Here is a 7941-nt window from a genome sequence, read left to right on the forward strand (position 1 = left end):
GTGGGTGCATTTTTCCATCAGCTAGTTGGCATGCATTCTAAATCAAGCAAAAAGCATTATTTACATTCATTTTATCACATAACGTCCTTAGGAACCTGGTGTATTTAATGACATTTTTCTAATCACCACTTTGATGATGGTAAATGAGAGGTGTTTTGTTTCATTTTAGTCCATCTGCCAGATTTGGAATTACCTGGATAAGAACAAAACATTGTCTCTATGACTTGGCTGATAATCTATTATGCAATATGAACGTAGTTTCAGTCTTGTATATGTTACCAATCTCTTTGGGATTTTGAATCCTCGGCTGACAAGAATTTTTCTTCAAAATCCATGTTGAGCTTTCACTAGTTTAAAGGGCTTGTCCCACTTGCGCGTCACGCATGTGGCGCGCGAAGATTTTGTGAATACCAAAATCCTGGGGCACCGTGTGTGACCGCGCATCACTGCCTACGCCATAATGCGCCATGCGCGCATAATGCACGCCATGCGCACATCACGTGTGCGTCATGACGCGCACATCGTGCGTCGTGACGCGTAAATAATGTCACGTAAATGACGCGCAAATGATGCCCAAGTGCGATAGGCCCTTAAGTCACAAACAGAAGAATGCCCTGCCTGGCCAATCAGATGCCATTTGCTGCATGCAACATTAAAAGAATATGGTGATGATGGATGTGTTGCTGACAGCTGCTGTGTGATTTGTATATCTTGTTTGTATGTGTATTTTGTCTTGTTAATAAATGTTGAGTGCAAAAAAAAATATATGATTCAAAAAATGAACACTTCATTTAAAATAGATCTTTTCATTTAATTGAACAATGTAGTCGGTTTTACTTTATTGAGTTCCACAATGACCCATAATATATTTTCTGGTGCATGTGTATTTAACTTTCTTTCATTTTAATAATAACTATCTGATACTAAAATGTCCACTAATGTTTTTTCCTTGGGCCAGCCGTGTGGAACTCATCAGTTTCATCACCTCCACCAATAATTTTTACCCTGCTCATAAATTTGCTTGGATGATTTCCGAGGTCATAAGGAATAGGAGTAGAATTAGGCCATTTGGCCCATCAAGTCTACTCCCTCATTCAATCATGGCTGATATATCCCTCTCCCCATAACCTCTGGCGCCTGTACTAATCAAGTATCTACTGTATCTATCTGAATATCCACTGACTTGGCCTGTACAGCCTTCTGTGGCAAAGAATTCCACAGATTCATCACCCTATGACTAAATAAATTTATCCTCATCTCCTTCCTAAAAGAATGTCCTTTAGTTCTAGACTCTCCCACTAATGGCAACATCCTCTCCAATTCTCTACTTTTGTTGATTTATTTTCTCCATCACATGAGACAAATTTACCGCTGACGTATACTGTAAACCCACAGATTCCCACACCTCCTCCTCCCAACCTGTCGCTTGAAAGTATGTCAGCCGTTTATCACAGCTTCCCAATCTCCGCTGCAACTGATTAAATATAAATACCAATGATTGAAAGATATGCAAAAATATGATGATAAAGGAAACAGGCCATTGTTAGCTGTTTAGAAACATAGGAACATAGAAAATAGGTGCAGGAAGAGGCCATTCGGCCCTTCTAGCCAGCACCGCCATTCATTGTGATCATGGCTGATCATCCCCTATCAATAACCCGTGCCTGCCTTTCATCCCATATCCATTGACTCCACTAGCCCCTAGAGCTCTATCTAACTCTCTTAAATCCATCCAGTGACTTGGCCTCCACTGCCCTCTGTGGCAGGGAATTCCACAAATTCACAACTCCCTGGGTGAAAATGTTTTTTCTCACCTCAGTCTTAAATGGCCTCCCCTTTATTCTAAGACTGCGGCCCCTGGTTCTGGACTCGCCCAACATTGGAAACATTTTTCCTGCATCTAGCTTGTCCAGTCCTTTTATAATTTTATATGTTTCTATAAGATCCCCCCTCATTCTTCTAAACTCCAGTGAATAGAAGCCTAGTCTTTTCAATCTTTCCTCATATGACAGTCCCGCCATCCCAGGGATCAATCTCGTGAACCTACGCTGCACTGCCTCAATCACAAGGATGTCGTTCCTCAAATTAGGAGACCAAAACTGTACACAATACTCCAGATGTGGTCTCACCAGAGCCACCAGAGCCCCATCAGAACTGCACCCTCTATCGACTCCTTTAAGTCAAGACTAAAAACTTATCTATACTCCCAAGCCTTTCCCGACGTCCACTGAGCGAGGGCTATATGTATATATTTATTTATTTATTTATTTATTTATTTATTCCGAACAAGTAAAGACATTAACGACATTAATATTAACAAAATCGAAATTATCAAACAATTGGACATTACAATCAATATTTACAAAGCAATGAGAAGAACAAAATCAAAGTTCCAATGTCCAACTCTGTGTCTGTACAAGCTCGAAAAGGAGTGAGAAGAAGAATAACTTATTAAATCTCACCCCTTTTCCCCAACACTTCTACCATATTTAAAAATCAATTCATTACTAATAATAATACTACCCTAGGCAATTTCCCATAATACCTACAGACATATATATACATACAACTATTATGTACATACAAACTTCATAACTGAAGTACCCAAACATAAATAAACAATAGTAAAGCAATAGATAAACACTAACCCCCACTTGTCAACCATCCCCTCCATCCCTGTACCCCTTGAGAATTATTTTTTTATATATCATTTTAAAATGATTCATGTTTGTGCATTGCTTCAATTCCCCGTTCAATTTATTCCACACTCCTACTCCACAAACCGAAATACAAAAGGTTTTTCTAGTCGTACGGACTTTTTGTTTCTTTAAGTTAAATATTCCTCTTAAATTGTAACCCCCCATACGCTCGTTAAATAATTTTTGAATGTTTCCAGGTAAATTTTTATTTTTGGCCCTAAACATTATCTGAGCTGTTTTGAATGTAACCAAATCTTCTAATTTTAATAATTTTGACTCTAAAAATAATGGATGTATGTAGTTTGTTTGTTTATACTATTCTTAGAACAAATGTAAAGCACTTTGGCCAACAAGAATTGTTTTTTAAATGTGCTATATCAATAAATGTGACTTGACTTGACTATACAACTGCAGAAGAACCTCTTTACTCCTATACTGAAATCCTCTTGTCATGAAGGCCAACATTCCATTAGCTTTCTTCACTGCCTGCTGTACCTGTAAGCCAACTTTCAGTGACCGGTGTACAAGGTCGCCCAGGTCTCGTTGCACCTCCCCCTTACCTAACCTAACCTCATTGAGATAATAATCTGTCCCCTTGTTTTTGCCGCCAAAGTGGATAATCTCACATTTATCTATATTATACTGCACCTGCCATGCATCTGCCCACTCACTCAACCTGTCCAGGTCACCCTGTAACCTCCTAACATCCTCTTCACAGTTCACACTGCCACCCAGCTTTGTGTCATCCGCAAACTTGCTAGTGTTGCTCCTAATACCCTCTTCCAAATCATTAATATGTATGGTAAACAGTTGCGGCCCCAACACCGAGCCTTGTGGCACTCCACTCGCCACTGCCTGCCATTCTGAAAAGGACCCGTTCACTCCTACTCTTTGCTTCCGGTCTACCAACCAATTTTCTATCCATGTCAACACCCTACCCCCAATACCATGTGCTCTAATTTTAGTCACCAGTCTCCCGTGCGGGACCTTATCAAAGGCTTTCTGAAAGTCTAGATACACTACATCCACTGGCACCCCTTCATCCATTTTACCTGTCACATCCTCAAAAAATTCCAGACGATTAGTCAAGCATGATTTTCCTTTCAAAAATCCATGTTGACTTGGACTAATCCTTTTACTGCTATCCAAATGCCCCATTATTACCTCTTTAATAATTGACTCCAGCATCTTTCCCACCACCGAAGTCAGGCCTGTTGAGTTTCCCACCACCGAAGTCAGGCCTGTTGAGTTTCCCACCACCGAAGTCCCACCACCGAAGTCAGGCTTGTCCCACCACCTAATGTCGGCGGGCCAGACACCCGGGGCTCGTGAGTGGACGATGGAATCCACTGCAAGTTTTGCCGGTGATAATGTTTTTAATGTTTTCAAATATATTTACCAGTGACAGTATGTACAGTTGCATAAATATTTATATAATTATTTATTCCAATTGTCGCCCACACTTATGTCTCTGACATCATGGGTGATGGATGGATTGATTTAAGTAATATTGAGTAATATGTATTTATTCATTTCATTTTAATTTGAAGCCCTTTGGCTACAGTTTTTTGAAATTGGAACACATACAGTAGAAACATAGAAACTACTGCAATTCAAGATGATCATGGATGATCATCCAAAATCAGCACCCCATTCTGGCCTTTTCCTCATATCCCTTGATTTCCTTAGCCCTAAGAGCTAAGTCTAACTCTCTCTTGAAAACATCCAGTGAATTGGCCTCCACTGCCTTATGTGGCAGAGAATTCCACAGATTCACAACTCTCTGGGTGAAAAGGTTTTTCCTCATCTCAGTCCTAAATGGCCTACCCCTTATTCTTAAACTGTGACCCCTGGTTCTGGACTCCCCCAACACCGGGAACATTTTTCCTGCATCTACCCTGTCCAATCCTCTAAGAATGTTATATGTTTCTATAAGATGCCCTCTCATCCTTCTAAATTCCAGCGAATACAAGCCCAGTTGACCCATTCTTTCATCATACATCAGTAAAAAAGCAATAATATCCTTCCTCAAATTAGGAGAGCAAAATTGCACACAATACTTCAGGTGCAGGCTCACCAGGGCCCTGTACAACTGCAGTAGGACCTCCTTGCTCCTAAACTCAAATCTGCTGAGCTTGAGGTTGAAGGATTAATAATGATGTATGCAAAAGGAATATGTGAGGAATGACTAATTCAGGAGTCCTCTCCTTCCCTAACTCAACAGTTTAAATGTTTCTGTCAATCCAATCCATGTTATTTAGCAACCTAGATGAAATAACTTGCTGTCAATTTTAACACAATGTAGCTGCAATGCAAGGCGTTATACACAGAGCAATGAATTAAACAAATAGCTTCCAGCGACATAGTACAGAAAATGCAAATCTGAAATAATAACAGGAAGTCTGGAAACACATAGCGTGCAAGCTAAAAGAATGAGATAAGAAGTATTGGTGAAATCATATATTATTAGTAATATGCACAAGTAATAATAAAATAAATACCTGGGGAACAGAAGTATAAATGCAGCTATAAAACTGTGAGATCTCAAAAACAGAAAAAGTGAAAACAGAAAATCTGTGGTAATGCCAGGAAATAATGGCAAATGTGAAATTTAAATAGTTTTTAAGTCTAGGAATTATTATTCTTTATGGAGAAATTGGAGAGATCATACTGAAGATTACAGCTATACATCTTTAGCATAGTCACTGCAATTCCAAATAGATTCAAATATTTTATAAAGCAGTTAACTCAGTGCATAATTTAACTCCCTGGAAAAGTTTTTCTCGATTGACAGCTTGATTGTAATGATGAACGTCAACGATAATGAATCTCTGAACAAAGCTTGTGTAAGGAAGAACTGCAGGTGCTGGTTTAAATCGAAGGTAGACACAAAATACTGGAGTAACTCAGCGGGTGAGGCAGCATATCTAGAGAGAAGGAATGGGCGACGTATCGGGTAGAGACCCTTCTTCAGACTGAACAAAGCTTGCCAGCTTACAGTTCCAATCACCACCGACAACCATCTTCTTTGATTTTTGCAGTGGCTTAAAATAAATTGGATTAGATTGCTTCTCCTAGGATGCTTTGCAACTAAGCTACAGATTTCCCCAGGAGTGAGAGATCACGAGAAAGTGGTGTTGCAAAAGGTTGCACTGGGATTTCTTTGGGACGAGGAGCAGCACCGTGTCAGTTTCTGACCCATCATCAAGATACATATCAGGGACGTTGGCATCCTGATGTGTCCTGAATATCCCGGCATGATGTAAAACATGATGTATGGCCTTCCATTGAATATCTTTCAGTGGATATTCCCAGTTGGATAGAAGTTAGGACAGTAACTATCCTTCTATAATTCATATGTCCTTAGTCAAGATTTTGAAGTCAGTCAGTATGTAATGGTTACAAATACCAACACTAAGCTGCAGGCCTGAGAGAATCTCATCTTATTGTATTCTCTGCAGTTACTCGGTCTGTCAGTGCTGGATCTGTCCTTGCCGACAAAGCTGGCCCATCTATGATATTTGACCACGTTTGGCCCATATCCCTCTAAACCTTCCCTATCCATGTACCTGTCCAATTATCTTTTCAATGCTGTTATTGTATCTGCCTCAACTATGTCCCCTGGCACATGGATCCATAAACCTACCATCCTCTATGTGAAAAAGTTGCCCCTCAGGTTGCTATTAAATCTTTCCACTTACCCTAAAAATATGCCCTCCAGTGCTTGACTCTCCTGCCCTGGGTAAAAAACTCTGTGCATTCACAATGCCTGTTTTTCCTCTTGATTTTATACACCCATCAGCTTTCTGCACTTGAAGGGCTAATCCTCGTCTGCCCACTCTCTACCTATAGCTCAGGCCCTCAAGTTCTGGCTACATCCTGGTATATCGTCTCTGCATTATTTCCAGCTTACTGGCATTTTTCCTATACCAGGACCTTTCTGGTCACCGTGAAGGTCTTGCCCTAGTTTGACATAGAAATGAAACACCTCACACTTATCTGAATTAAACTCTGTTAATGATTCCCCTCATCAATTGCCCAGTTGATTAAGATCCTGCTGTAATTCTTGGTAACCATCTTCACTGTCCATATTACCACTTACTTTAGTGTCATCTGCAAAAATACTTACCATGCCTTCAATATTCTTGTATATATCAACAATTTTGATAGCAAACAGCAGTGGATTCAACACCAATCCCTGTGGCACTCCACCAGTCACAGACTTCCAGTTTCAAAATAACCTTCAACCACCACCAAAGATAGATACAAAGTAACTCAGCAGGTCATGCGGCATCTCTGGAGAAAATAGATAGGTGACATTTCGGGTTGAGATCCTTCTTCAGACCACCATAATCTGTTTCTTACCATGAAGCCAATTCTGTATCCATTAGCCAACTCTCCCTGGATCCCATGCGATTTAATCTTCCAGGGCTGCTTACCATGTGGACTGTCATCAAAGGCCTTGTTGCAATCCATATTGACTACATATGTAGCCCTGTCATCATCAACCTTCTTTGTTACTTCTTCAAAAGTAACTAATTCAAATTCATGAGATATGATCACCCATGCACAAAACAAGCCCGCAGTCCCCCAGTGAAAACACCAGAAGAAGCATTTCATTTGGCCACTATGTCAAGCATCTTCTGCTCATTGTGGTCTGACAATGGCCTCATTTACCACCACAGAACATACAGAACTGCAGTGAAAGCAAACCACCCACCAACCTGAGGGACCTTAGAGTTACAGTCCAGAACTAGGGTTGGAGACTTGGGAATTGGCCACTGAGTGAGATCTTCATAGGAGCTGTAACACAGGCAAACAAGGAAGCTGGTTGCTATGAGCATGCACCATGGTGATAGGTTGATGTTTGTTTTATTTTGAACTTAATTAGATTTATAAATAAGGTTTGGAGTTTTGATTTGGTTGGCTCTTGCATTAATGATTTAAAGTTAATCGGACACTGGGATTATCTGCAACAACCCAGAAACTGTGGTGCATTGAAGGTGTTGTGAACTTGCTATTTTCACCAACTCCTGGGATGTGTAAGTCAAGATTGAAGGCGACTTTGGAGCCAGTTGAGGTTGCTAGGCAATCGCTTTCCTTTTGTGTCTTGCATTATGGCCACTCCTTGATCAATGAAAATGACAATGTTAACTGGCTGATAGAAAACAATGTAATGTTTCTTCTGGACAGACAATTGTGTGATCCAGAATGCCTCCATCATTGCAGAGGACAACTGATT

This window comes from Amblyraja radiata, chromosome 3 (genome assembly GCF_010909765.2).
Source record: "Amblyraja radiata isolate CabotCenter1 chromosome 3, sAmbRad1.1.pri, whole genome shotgun sequence".
NCBI lineage: Eukaryota > Metazoa > Chordata > Chondrichthyes > Rajiformes > Rajidae > Amblyraja > Amblyraja radiata.